This window comes from Oncorhynchus gorbuscha, linkage group LG25 (assembly GCF_021184085.1).
Source record: "Oncorhynchus gorbuscha isolate QuinsamMale2020 ecotype Even-year linkage group LG25, OgorEven_v1.0, whole genome shotgun sequence".
Classification (NCBI taxonomy): domain Eukaryota; kingdom Metazoa; phylum Chordata; class Actinopteri; order Salmoniformes; family Salmonidae; genus Oncorhynchus; species Oncorhynchus gorbuscha.
The window spans coordinates 50019255-50033451 of NC_060197.1; the positions used below are offsets into that span (position 1 = coordinate 50019255).

The 14197-nt window shown below is 46.2% G+C and overlaps 1 protein-coding gene across 1 annotated transcript in view; it reads right to left on the minus strand.

Annotated features, from left to right (window-relative positions):
- Positions 1–14197, minus strand: part of camta2 (calmodulin binding transcription activator 2) — a 180436-nt gene that overhangs the window by 42317 nt on the left and 123922 nt on the right.

Here is a 14197-nt window from a genome sequence, read left to right on the forward strand (position 1 = left end):
GGTAGTATAGTATGGTAGTATAGTACGGTAGTATAGTACGGTAGTATAGTATGGTGGTATAGTATGGTGGTATAGTATGGTGGTATAGTATGGTAGTATAGTATGGTAGTATAGCATGGTAGTATAGTACGGTAGTATAGTACGGTAGTATAGTACGTTAGTATAGTACGGTAGTATAGTACGGTAGTATAGTACGGTGGTATAGTATGGTGGTATAGTATGGTAGTACAGTATGGTAGTACAGTATGGTAGTATAGTACGGTAGTATAGTACGGTAGTATAGTATGGTAGTATAGTACGGTGGTATAGTACGGTGGTATAGTACGGTAGTATAGAGGGGTAGTATAGAGGGGTAGTATAGTAGGGTAGTATAGTAGGGTAGTATAGAGGGGTAGTATAGTATGGTAGTATAGTACGGTAGTATAGAGGGGTAGTATAGAGGGGTAGTATAGCATGGTAGTATAGTATGGTAGTATAGTATGGTAGTATAGTACGGTAGTATAGTACGGTAGTATAGTATGGTAGTATAGTACGGTAGTATAGTACGGTAGTATACTACGGTAGTATAGAGGGGTAGTATAGTACGGTAGTATAGTACGGTAGTATAGTACGGTAGTATGGTATGGTAGTATAGTTCGGTAGTATAGAGGGGTAGTATAGTATGGTAGTATAGTATGGTAGTATAGTATGGTAGTATAGAGGGGTAGTATAGAGGGGTAGTATAGTATGGTAGTATAGTACGGTAGTATAGTACGGTCGTATAGTACGGTCATATAGTACGGTAGTATAGTACGGTAGTATAGTACGGTAGTATAGTACGGTAGTATAGTATGGTAGTATAGTATGGTAGTATAGTACGGTAGTATAGTACGGTAGTATAGTATGGTAGTATAGTATGGCAGATACAGGGTTCCAGATATAACTGATGGGTACAGTATACTGACGACACCATTCTGTATTCATCCTGCCCTTAATTTGGACACTGTGTTAACAAATCTCCAAATAATGAGCTTCAATGCCATACAACACTCCTTCCGTTGCCTCCAACTGCTTTTAAATGCTAGTAAAACTAAATGCATGCTCTTCAAATGATTGCTGCCCGCACCTGCCTGCCCGACTAGCATCACTACTCTGGACGGTTCTGACTTAGAATATGTGGACAACTACAAATACCTAGGTGTCTGGTTAGACTGTAAACTCTCCTTCCAGACTCACATTAAGCATCTCCAATCCAAAATTAAATCTAGAATCAGCTTCCTATTTCGCAACAAAGCATCCATCACTCACGCTGCCAAACATACCCTCGTAAAACTGACCATCCTACCGATCCTTGACGATGTCATTTATAAAATAGTCTCCAACACTCTACTCAGCAAATTGGATGTAGTCTATCACAGTGCCATCCGTTTTGTCACTAAAGCCCCATATACTACCCACCACTGCGACCTGTATGCTCTCGTTGGCTTGCCCTCGCTTCACTCTCATCGCCAAACCCACTGGCTCCAGGTCATCTATAAGTCTCTGCTAGGTAAAGCTCCACGTTATCTCAGCTCACTGGTCACCATAGCAACACCCACCCATAGCACGCACTCCAGCAGGTATATCTCACTGGTCACCCCAAAGCCAACTCCTCATTTGGCCGCCTTTCCTTCCAGTTCTCTACTGCCAAAGACTGGAACTAATTGTAAAAATCTCTGAAGCTGGAGACTCATATCTCCCTCACTAACTTTAAGCACGAGCTGTCAGAGCAGTTTACCGATCAATGTACCTGTAAATAGCCCATCTGTAAATAGCCCATCCACCCAACTACCTCATCCCCATATTGTTATTTATCTTGCTCCTTTGCACCCCAGTATCTCTACTTGCACATCCTCATCTGCACATCTATCACTCCAGTGTTAATGATAAATTGTAATTACTTCACCACTGTGGCCTATTTATTGCCTCACCTCCCCAATCTTACTACATTTGCACACAATGTCTATATAGATCTTTCTGTTGTGTTATTGACTGTATGTTTGTTTATTCCATGTGTAACTCTGTGTTGTTGTTCCACTGCTTTGCTTTATCTTGGCCAGGTCTCAGTTGTAAATGTTGTAAACTGGCCTACCTGGTTAAATAATGGTGAAATAAAAAATAAAAAATGTAAATTGTACGGTAGCTATATTTCTCCGGCTCCCTCTCGTCTCAATTAGTGGCGGGAGCAGGTGAAGGGGGTTCTGGGAATGCTGTGATGTCACACAGACGCCATGTCTCAAACCACGCCCCCTCGATTGCTAACACACCACTCCATTGGTTAACACACTGCTTGCTGTTAACACACACACCCCAGATGATGACAGAATATAGGAGGAGGAAGAGTAGAACAGCAGGGAGTCACACACACACACACACACACACACACACACACACACACACACACACACACACACACACACACACACACACACACACACACACACACACACACACACACACACACACACACACACACACACACACACACACATGATACACACACACACACATGATACACACACACACACATGATACACACACACACACACACACGATACACATATGTAACACACACATGTATGACAAACACACACAGCAGTGGTGCAGTAGAGCAGACTAGAGGAGAGAGAAATGGATCACACGTTAGAGAGATAGAGGAGAGAGAGGAGAGAGAGAAGGAGATAGATAGATAGAGAAGGAGAGAGATAGATGAGAGAGAGGAGATAGATAGACAGAGAAGGAGATAGAGGAGAGACACGGAGATAGATAGAGAAGGAGAGAGAGGAGATAGAGAAGGAGTGAGATAGAGAAGGAGATAGATAGAGAAGGAGATAGATAGAGAAGGAGATAGATAGAGAAGGAGATAGAGAAGGAGATAGATAGAGAAGGAGATAGATAGAGAAGGAGAGAGAGAAGGAGAGAGATAGAAAATTAGATAGATAGAGAAGGAGAGAGAGAAGGAGAGAGATAGAGAAGGAGATAGATAGAGAAGGAGATAGATAGAGAAGGAGATAGATAGAGAAGGAGATCGTCACTCATACGTGGTGGTAAAAGTATTCCAAACAAAATGGAGGTCGCTGTGCTGTTTAACCCCGTCTGTCTGTCTGTACTAGATCTCTTGAACTCAGAAAAACTCTCGGCAGCTGCCAGTACCCCGGTGTCCCTCTCATTCCCCCGCGTCACGCTGAGACTCAGTACCAGCTGTAAACAACACTAGGAGAGAAAGGACTGACTGAGAGAGAGGGAGAGAAAGAGAGAAAGGGGGAGTGGGAAAGAGAGAGGGAGAAATGACAGTGCAGGAGAGGGAGAGGAGGTCCCTGTGAAGAAGAGGAGGATGAGTTGAGGAGACTGTCCACCTCTCCTTCCCTCTGTCTCTCTCTCTCCCTCTCTTTCGCTCTCTCTCTCTCCCTCCCTCTGTCTGTCTCTCTCCCTCTTTCGCTCTCTCTCTCTCCCTCCCTCTGTCTGTCTCTCTCCCTCTCTTTCGCTCTCTCTCTCCCTCTCTCCATCCCGCTCTCTCTCTCTCTCTCTCTCTCTCTCTCCCTCCCTCTGTCTGTCTGTCTGTCTCTCTCCCTCCTCTCTCCAGGGTTTAAATAGGTTTTGCTCAGGTCAGAAATAGAAAAAGACACACAAACCTACCCTGACTACTGGCCGTACACACCGTGACTACACACACACCCCGATTACAGACCACACACACACACACACACACACACACACACACACACACACACACACACACACACACAGATTACTGACTACACACACACAGACCAAAGCTCTAGCCACAGGGGCATCCCCAGTCAAGCATTCATTAAAAGTGTGTGTGTCCATGAGGTGTTGACAGTGGAAAACAGCTCCATCACATCAATCACTAGAGATGGGGGAGGAGGGGGGCACAGCACGTCGGAAAATATAATCCTTGGCTCATCACCATTTTGTGTCCACCTCTACTCCACCTCTACTCCACTCCACCTCTACTCCACCTCTACTCTACCTCTACTCTACCTCTACTCCAACTCTAATCCACCTCTACTCCAACTCTACTCCACCTCTACTCTACCTCTACTCCAACTCTACTCCACCTCTACTCCAACTCTACTCTACCTCTACTCTACCTCTACTCCACATCTACTCTACCTCTACTCCACCTCTACTCCACCTCTACTCTACCTCTACTCTACCTCTACTCCACCTCTACTCTACCTCTACTCTACCTCTACTCTACCTCTACTCCACCTCTACTCCACCTCTACTCCACCTCTACTCCACCTCTACTCCACCTCCACTCCACTCTACCTCTACCTCCACTCCACTCTACCTCTACTCCACCTCTACTCCACCTCTACTCTAACTCTACTCCACCTCTACTCTACCTCTACTCCAACTCTACTCCACCTCTACTCTACCTCTACTCCAACTCTACTCCACCTCTACTCTACCTCTACTCTACCTCTACTCCTCCTCTACTCCACCTCTACGCCACCTCTACTCTACCTCTACTCCATCTCTACTCTACATCTACTCTACCTCTACTCTACCTCTACTCTACCTCTACTCTACCTCTACTCTACCTCTACTCTACCTCTACTCCACCTCTACTCCACCTCTACTCTACATCTACTCCACCTCTACTCCACCTCTACTCCAGCTCTACTCCAGCTCTACTCCATTCCACCTCTACATCTACTCCACCTCTACTCCACCTCTACTCCACCTCTACTCCACCTCTACTCTACCTCTACTCCACTCCACCTCTACTCTACATCTACTCCACCTCTACTCCACTCCATCTCTATCTCTACTCCACCTCTACTCCACTCAACCTCTATCTCTACTCCACCTCTACTCCACCTCTACACCACCTCTATCTCTACTCCACCTCTACTCCACCTCTATCTCTACTCCACCTCTACTCTACTCCACCTCTACTCCACTCCACCTCTACTCTACTCCACCTCTACTCCACTCCACCTCTACTCTACTCCACCTCTAATCCACTCCTACTCTACCTCTACTCCACCTCTACTCTACTCCACTCCACCTCTACTCTACTCCACTCTACTCTACTCCACCTCTACTCCACCTCTACTCTACCTCTACTCCAACTCTACTCCACCTCTACTCCACCTCTACTCCCTCCTTCTCACACTTACTTGCTCTGTCTCTCTTTCGAGATTCATATTCACATTCATATTTCCACAGGAACATTAGAATAACAATTTGACAGACAGACAGACAGACAGACAGACAGACAGACAGACAGACAGACAGACAGACAGACAGACAGACAGACAGACAGACAGACAGACAGACAGACAGACACTAACAGACAGACAGACACTAACAGACAGACAGACAGACAGACAGACAGACAGACAGACAGACAGACAGACAGACAGACAGACAGACAGACAGACAGACAGACAGACAGACAGACAGACAGACAGACAGACAGACAGACAGACAGACAGACAGACAGACAGACAGACAGACAGACAGACAGACAGACAGACAGACAGACAGACAGACAGACAGACAGACAGACAGACAGACAGACAGACAGACAGACAGACAGACAGACAGACAGACAGACAGACAGACAGACAGACAGACAGACAGACACTAACAAACAGACAGACACTAACAGACAGACAGACAGACAGACAGACAGACAGACAGACAGACAGACAGACAGACAGACAGACAGACAGACAGACAGACAGACAGACAGACAGACAGACAGACACTAACAGACAGACAGACACTAACAGACAGACAGACAGACAGACAGACAGACAGACAGACAGACAGACAGACAGACAGACAGACAGACAGACAGACAGACAGACAGACAGACAGACAGACAGACAGACAGACAGACAGACAGACAGACAGACAGACAGACAGACAGACAGACAGACAGACAGACAGACACTAACAAACAGACAGACACTAACAGACAGACAGACAGACAGACAGACAGACAGACAGACAGACAGACAGACAGACAGACAGACAGACAGACAGACAGACAGACAGACAGACAGACAGACAGACAGACAGACAGACAGACAGACAGACAGACAGACAGACAGACAGACAGACAGACAGACAGACAGACAGACAGACAGACAGACAGACAGACAGACAGACAGACAGACAGACAGACAGACAGACAGACAGACAGACAGACAGACACTAACAGACAGACACTGACAGACAGACAGACAGACAGACACTGACAGACAGACAGACAGACAGACAGACAGACAGACAGACAGACAGACAGACAGACAGACAGACAGACAGACAGACAGACAGACAGACAGACAGACAGACACTAACAGACAGACAGACAGACAGACAGACAGACAGACAGACAGACAGACAGACAGACAGACAGACAGACAGACAGACAGACAGACAGACAGACAGACAGACAGACAGACAGACAGACAGACAGACAGACACGGTGTAATGCAGCTTTTTGAAAGATATCACATAGATATCACATAGATATCACATAGGACAACCATGGCATCCGTGACAGAGATTACATCTTCAAACTAAGGGCAGACATGTACAGACAGACACTAACAGGCAGACAGACAGACACTAACAGACAGACAGACAGACAGACAGACAGACAGACAGACAGACAGACAGACAGACAGACAGACAGACAGACAGACAGACAGACAGACAGACAGACAGACAGACAGACAGACACTAACAGACAGACAGACAGACAGACAGACAGACAGACAGACAGACAGACAGACAGACAGACAGACAGACAGACAGACAGACAGACAGACAGACAGACAGACAGACAGACAGACAGACAGACAGACAGACAGACTGACTGACTGACTGACTGACTGACTGACTGACTGACTAACAGACAGCCAGACAGACAGACACTAACAGACAGACAGACAGACACGGTGTAATGCAGCTTTTTGAAAGATATCACATATATATCACATATATATCACAAAGATATCACAAAGATATCACATAGATATCATATATATATCACATAGATATCACATAGATATCACATAGATATCATATATATATCACATAGATATCACATAGGACAACCATGGCATCCGTGACAGAGATTACATCTTCAAACTAAGGGCAACCATGGTATCCGTGACAGAGATTACATCTTCAAACTAAGGGCAACCATGGCAACCATGGTATCCGTGACAGAGATTACATCTTCAAACTAGGGGCAACCATGGTATCCGTGACAGAGATTACATCTTCAAACTAAGGGCAACCATGGCAACCATGGTATCCGTGACAGAGAGAAGTGTCCAACCATGGTGGAAACAGGTTAGTCTAGCTAGCTACATTTTCATATATTACACGTTTCTAATTTTGTCAAAGTCATTTTCATGTCATTTTAAAGCATAATGTTAGCTCGCTAGCTAATGTTACCTGTGTAGTGATATTATTTGTATCTCAGAGCCATTGCATTGCTAGTTACAGCCTAATGTTAGCTAGCTAACAACGAACCTGGTTGGTTAGCTACCTGGAGATTCATACAGGGTAGTAACGTTACGAGTAGGGAGTATGGTTCCGTGTTTAGCTAGCTAGATGTTCTAAACAAAAGACTCCACTACACTCGTAACCATTTCAATAGAATGTTAATGATGTCACTGTGAACACTGTCAATAGACTGGTAAATTCACTCTGTCTATCTTCTCTGATGTCAGAGCACTCTGGTCTGAGTCTGACAGAGCACAGAATGACTGACGAACTTACTAACACTCAACACCCGTTGAATATGGCCGGTGTCAGTAAACATTGGCAAAAAAGAGTCATTAAAGTGTTGCCAGCAGCAAGGTTGCAGTCACCAACACTCATAAAAACACACTCATAAAAACAGCCTAACCAGCTCTGGACTGGGTCTAGGGTTTCCGGGATGATGGTGTTGATGTGAGCCATGACCAGCCTTTCAAAGCACTTCATGGCTACAGACAGGAGTGCTACGGGGCGGTAATCATTTGTTACCTTCGCTCTCTTGGGCACCCCGGGACCATGCTGGTCTGCTTGAAACATGAAGGTATTACAGACAGTATTACTCAGCAGGGTTCTAGAGAGAGAGACAGGATTAATCAACAGGGTTCTAGAGAGAGAGAGAGAGAGTATTACTCAGCATGGTTCTAGAGAGAGACAGTATTACTCAGCAGGGTTCTAAAGAGAGAGAGAGAGAGAGTATTACTCAGCATGGTTCTAGAGAGAGAGACAGTATTACTCAGCAGGGTTCTAGAGAGAGAGACAGGATTAATCAGCAGGGTTCTAGAGAGAGAGAGACAGTATTTATCAACAGGGTTCTAGAGAGAGAGACAGTATTTATCAACAGGGTTCTAAAGAGAGAGAGAGAGAGACAGTATTTATCAACAGGGTTCTAGAGAGAGAGAGAGAGAGTATTACTCAGCATGGTTCTAGAGAGAGACAGTATTACTCAGCAGGGTTCTAGAGAGAGAGAGTATTACTCAGCATGGTTCTAGAGAGAGACAGTATTAATCAGCAGGGTTCTAGAGAGAGAGAGACAGTATTTATCAACAGGGTTCTAGAGAGAGAGAGAGAGAGTATTACTCAGCAGGGTTCTAGAGAGAGACAGGATTAATCAGCAGGGTTCTAAATAGATACAGTATTACTCAGCAGGGTTCTAGAGAGAGAGAGAGAGAGTATTACTCAGCAGGGTTCTAGAGAGAGAGAGTATTAATCAGCAGGGTTCTAAATAGATACAGTATTACTCAGCAGGGTTCTAGAGAGAGAGAGAGTATTACTCAGCAGGGTTCTAGAGAGAGAGACAGTATTACTCAGCATGGTTCTAAATAGATACAGTATTACTCAGCAGGGTTCTAGAGAGAGAGAGTATTACTCAGCATGGTTCTAGAGAGAGACAGTATTAATCAGCAGGGTTCTAGAGAGAGACAGTATTACTCAGCAGGGTTCTAAAGAGAGAGAGAGAGAGACAGTATTTATCAACAGGGTTCTAGAGAGAGAGAGAGAGAGTATTACTCAGCATGGTTCTAGAGAGAGACAGTATTACTCAGCAGGGTTCTAGAGAGAGAGAGTATTACTCAGCATGGTTCTAGAGAGAGACAGTATTAATCAGCAGGGTTCTAGAGAGAGAGAGACAGTATTTATCAACAGGGTTCTAGAGAGAGAGACAGGATTAATCAGCAGGGTTCTAAATAGATACAGTATTACTCAGCAGGGTTCTAGAGAGAGAGAGAGAGAGTATTACTCAGCAGGGTTCTAGAGAGAGAGAGTATTAATCAGCAGGGTTCTAAATAGATACAGTATTACTCAGCAGGGTTCTAGAGAGAGAGAGAGTATTACTCAGCAGGGTTCTAGAGAGAGAGACAGTATTACTCAGCATGGTTCTAAATAGATACAGTATTACTCAGCAGGGTTCTAGAGAGAGAGAGAGAGAGTATTACTCAGCATGGTTCTAGAGAGAGAGACAGTATTAATCAGCAGGGTTCTAGAGAGAGAGACAGTATTACTCAGCAGGGTTCTAGAGAGAGAGAGACAGTACTAATCAGCAGGGTTCTAGAGAGAGAGAGAGAGACAGTATTACTCAGCAGGGTTCTAGAGAGAGAGACAGTATTACTCAGCAGGGTTCTAGAGAGAGAGAGAGAGACAGTATTACTCAGCAGGGTTCTAGAGAGAGAGACAGTATTACTCAGCAGGGTTCTAGAGAGAGAGAGAGAGACAGTATTACTCAGCAGGGTTCTAGAGAGAGAGAGAGACAGTATTACTCAGCAGGGTTCTAGAGAGAGAGACAGGATTAATCAGCAGGGTTCTAGAGGGAGAGACAGTATTAATCAGCAGGGTTCTAGAGAGAGAGAGTATTACTCAGCAGGGTTCTAGAGAGAGAGAGTATAACTCAGCAGGGTTCTAGAGAGAGAGACAGTATTACTCAGCAGGGTTCTAGAGAGAGACAGTATTACTCAGCAGGGTTCTAGAGAGAGAGACAGTATTACTCAGCAGGGTTCTAGAGAGAGAGACAGTATTACTCAGCAGGGTTCTATAAAGAGAGACAGTATTAATCAGCAGGGTTCTAGAGAGAGAGACAGTACCAATCAGCAGGGTTCTAGAGAGAGACAGTGTTACTCAGCAGGGTTCTGGAGAGAGAGACAGTATTACTCAGCAGGGTTCTAGAGAGAGAGACAGTATTAATCAGCAGGGTTCTACAGAGAGAGACAGTATTACTCAGCAGGGTTCTACAGAGAGAGACAGTATTACTCAGCAGGGTTCTAGAGAGAGAGACAGTATTACTCAGCAGGGTTCTAGAGAGAGACAGTATAACTCAGCAGGGTTCTAGAGAGAGAGACAGTATTACTCAGCAGGGTTCTAGAGAGAGACAGTATTACTCAGCAGGGTTCTAGAGAGAGAGACAGTATTACTCAGCAGGGTTCTAGAGAGAGAGAGACAGTATTACTCAGCAGGGTTCTAGAGAGAGAGAGACAGTATTACTCAGCAGGGTTCTAGAGAGAGAGACAGTATTACTCAGCAGGGATCTAGAGAGAGAGAGTATTACTCAGTAGGGTTCTAGAGAGAGACAGTATTACTCAGCAGGGTTCTAGAGAGAGAGACAGTATTACTCAGCAGGGTTCTAGAGAGAGAAACAGTATTACTCAGCAGCTGCTCTCTCCTCTCCTCCTTCTTCTCTATTCTTCTCTCCCCCCTCCTCGTCTTTCTCTAGTCTCCTCTCCTCCTCTAGTCTCCTATCCTCCTTTAGTCTCCACTCTCCTTCTCTAGTCTCCTCTCTCCCATCCTCCTCTTTCTCTAGTCTCCTCTCTCCTTTCTCTAGTCTCCTCTCTCCTCTCCTCCTCTTTCTCTAGTGTGCTCTCCTCCACTAGTCTCCTTTTCTCCTTCACTCATCTCTTTTTCTCTAGACTCCTCTCCTCTCTCAACTCCTCCTCTTTCTCCAGTCCTCTCCTCCTCTTTCTCTAGTCGCCTCTCTTCTTTCTCCTCCTCCTCCTCGTCTCTCCTCCTCTTGTCTCTCCTCCCCTTTCTCTAGTCCCTCCTTCCATTTCTCTAGTCTCGCCTCCTCTTTCTCTCCTGTTTCCTCCTCTTTCTCTCCTGTTTCCTCCTCTTTCAACTCCTCTCCCCTCCTCTTTCTCTCCTCTCTCTCTCCTCTCTCCTCCTCATTCTCTCCTCTCTCCTCCTCTTTCTCTAGTCTCCTCTCCTCTTCTTTCTCTCTCCTCCTCTAGTCTCTCCTCCGCTTTCTCTAGTCTCGTCTCCTCCTCTCCCGTCCTCTTTCTCTAGTCTCTCCTCCTCTCTCTCTAGTCTCCTCTCTCCTCCTCTTTCTCTAGTCTTCTCTGTCCTACTCTTTCCCTAGTGTCCTCTCTCCTTCTCTTTCTCTAGTCGCTCCTCCTCTTTCAATAGTCTACTCTCTCCTCCTTCTTTCGTCTCCTCTCTCCTCCTCAAGTCTCTCCTCTTTCTTTAGTCTCTCCTCCTCTTTCTTTAGTCTCTCCTCCTCTTTCTCTAGTCTCTCCTCCTCTTTCTCTAGTCTCTCCTCCTCTTTCTCTAGTCTCTCCTCCTCTTTCTCTAGTCTCTCCTCCTCTCCTCCTCTTTCTCTAGTCTCTCCTCCTCTATCTCTAGTCTCGCCTCCTCTTTCTCTAGTCTCGCCACCTCTTTCTCTAGTCTCGCCTCCTCTTTCTCTAGTCTCGCCTCCTCTTTCTCTAGTCTCGCCTCCTCTTTCTCTAGTCTCGCCTCCTCTTTCTCTAGTCTCGCCTCCTCTTTCTCTAGTCTCGCCTCCTCTTTCTCTAGTCTCGCCTCCTCTTTCTCTAGTCTCGCCTCCTCTTTCTCTAGTCTCGCCTCCTCTTTCTCTAGTCTCGCCTCCTCTTTCTCTAGTCTCGCCTCCTCTTTCTCTAGTCTCGCCTCCTCTTTCTCTAGTCTCGCCTCCTCTTTCTCTAGTCTCGCCTCCTCTTTCTCTAGTCTCTCCTCCTCTTTCTCTAGTCTCTCCTCCTCTTTCTCTAGTCTCTCCTCCTCTTGTCTCTCCTCCTCTTTCTCTCCTCTCCTCCTCTTTCTCTCCTCTCTCCTCCTCGTTCTCTCCTCTCTACTCCTCTTTCTCTCCTCTCTCCTGCCCTTTCTCTAGTCTCTCCTCCTCTTTCTCTCCTCTCCTCCTCTTTCTCTAGTCTCCCCTCCTCTTTCTCAAGTCTCTCTGCTCTTTCTTTAGTCTCATCTCTCCTCTTTCTCTCTTCTCCTCTCCTCCTCTTTCTCTAGTCTCTCCTCTTTCTCTCCTCTCTCCTCTTCTTTCTCTCTCCTCCTCTAGTCTCCCCTCCTCTTTCTCTAGTATCTCCTCCTCTCCCCCCTCTTTCTCTAGCCTCCTCTCTCCTCCTCTCTCTCTAGTCTCTCCTCCTCTCTCTCTAGTCTCCTCTCTCCTCTTCTTTCTCTCGTCTTCTCTCTCCTCCTCTTTCTCTAGTCTCCTCTCTCCTCCTTCTTTCGTCTTCTCTCTCCTCCTCTTTCTCTAGTCTCCCCTCCTCTTTCTTTAGTCTCTCCTCCTCTTTCTTTAATCTCTCCTCCTCTTTCTCTAGTCTCTCCTCATCTTTCTCTAGTCTCTCCTCCTCTTTCTCTAGTCTCACCTCCTCTTTCTCTAGTCTCTCCTCCTCTTTAGGCTCCCCTCTTTCTCTAGTATCTCCTCCTCTTTCTCTAGTCTCTCCCCCTCTTTCTCTAGTCTCTCCTCCTCTTTCTATAGTCTCTCCTCCTCTTTCTCTAGTATCTCCTCCTCTTTCTTTAGTCTCTCCTCCTCTTTCTTTAGTCTCTCCTCTTTCTCTAGTATCTCCTCCTCTTTCTTTAGTCTCTCCTCCTCTTTCTCTAGTCTCTCCACCTCTTTCTCTAGTCTCACCTCCTCTTTCTCTAGTCTCTCCTCCTCTTTCTTTAGTCTCTCCTCCTCTTTCTATAGTCTCTCCTCCTCTTTCTATAGTCTCTCCTCCTCTTTCTCTAATCTTTCCTCCTCTTTCTCTATTCTTTCCTCCTCTCCTCTTTCTTTAGTCTCCTCTCGCCTCCTCTTTCTCTCCTCCTCTAGTATCTCATCTCCTCTCTCCTCCTCTTTCTCTAGTATCTCCTCTCCTCTCCCCTCCTCTAGTATCTCCTCTTCTCCTCTAGTCTCTCCTCCTCTCTTCTAGTATCTCCTCTCCTCTCTCCTCCTCTAGTATCTCCTCTCCTCATCTAGTCTCTCCTCCTCTCCTCTAGTATCTCCTCTCCTCCTCTAGTCTCTCCTCCTCTCCTCTAGTATCTCCTCTCCTCTCTCCTCCTCTAGTATCTCCTCTCCTCATCTAGTCTCTCCTCCTCTCCTCTAGTATCTCCTGTCCCCTCTCCTCCTCTCCTCATCTAGTCTCTCCTCCTCTCCTCTAGTATCTCCTCTCCTCATCTAGTCTCTCCTCCTCTCCTCTAGTATCTCCTCTCCTCCTCTAGTCTCTCCTCCTCTCCTCTAGTATCTCCTCTCCCCTCTCCTCATCTAGTCTCTCCTCCTCTCCTCTAGTATCTCCTCTCCTCTCTCCTCCTCTAGTATCTCCTCTCCTCATCTAGTCTCTCCTCCTCTCCTCTAGTATCTCCTCTCCTCTAGTATCTCCTCTCCTCATCTAGTCTCTCCTCCTCTCCTCTCTCCTCCTCTAGTATCTCCTCTCCTCATCTAGTCTCTCCTCCTCTCCTCTAGTATCTCCTCTCCCCTCTCCTCCTCTCCTCATCTAGTCTCTCCTCCTCTCCTCTAGTATCTCCTCTCCTCATCTAGTCTCTCCTCCTCTCCTCTCTCCTCCTCTAGTATCTCCTCTCCTCATCTAGTCTCTCCTCCTCTCCTCTAGTATCTCCTCTCCTCCTCTCCTCTAGTATCTCCTCTCCTCTCTCCTCCTCTAGTATCTCCTCTCCTCATCTAGTCTCTCCTCCTCTCCTCTAGTATCTCCTCTCCTCTAGTATCTCCTCTCCTCATCTAGTCTCTCCTCCTCTCCTCTCTCCTCCTCTAGTATCTCCTCTCCTCATCTAGTCTCTCCTCCTCTCCTCTAGTATCTCCTCTCCCCTCTCCTCCTCTCCTCATCTAGTCTCTCCTCCTCTCCTCTAGTATCTCCTCTCCTCATCTAGTCTCTCCTCCTCTCCTCTCTCCTCCTCTAGTATCTCCTCTCCTCATCTAGTCTCTCCTCCTCTC